Here is a 348-nt window from a genome sequence, read left to right as displayed (position 1 = left end):
CCAACTTTGGGAGGTATCAAGGGAAGTCTCTCAAACTGGCTCTGATGAAAATAAAGAAGTATGAATTTTCCATAAGACAATATTTGAACGGGCCTTGCTTCGGTAGACCCCCCCCCCCAACAAAACATAGAAGGGCAGAATTGGCATACGAAAGAAACGTATGCCCACCTCGTATTGTACAGCTCTGCCGGGCATACGTATACCGCGCGCATGAAAAAAAAAAGTACCCATGATCTGGGCCCGCCCCCATCTTCTCGCCCGCCCATCTAGTCGCCCGCCCGCTAATCAAGGTATTTCCAGAGTTGGCGATCGCCGCCGCAGCGGATCGCCGCCGTCCGAACCCCGTGC

The sequence above is a fragment of the Triticum dicoccoides genome, chromosome 2B (genome assembly GCF_002162155.2).
Source record: "Triticum dicoccoides isolate Atlit2015 ecotype Zavitan chromosome 2B, WEW_v2.0, whole genome shotgun sequence".
NCBI classification, from domain to species: domain Eukaryota; kingdom Viridiplantae; phylum Streptophyta; class Magnoliopsida; order Poales; family Poaceae; genus Triticum; species Triticum dicoccoides.
Note: the sequence above shows the minus strand (reverse complement) of the source record.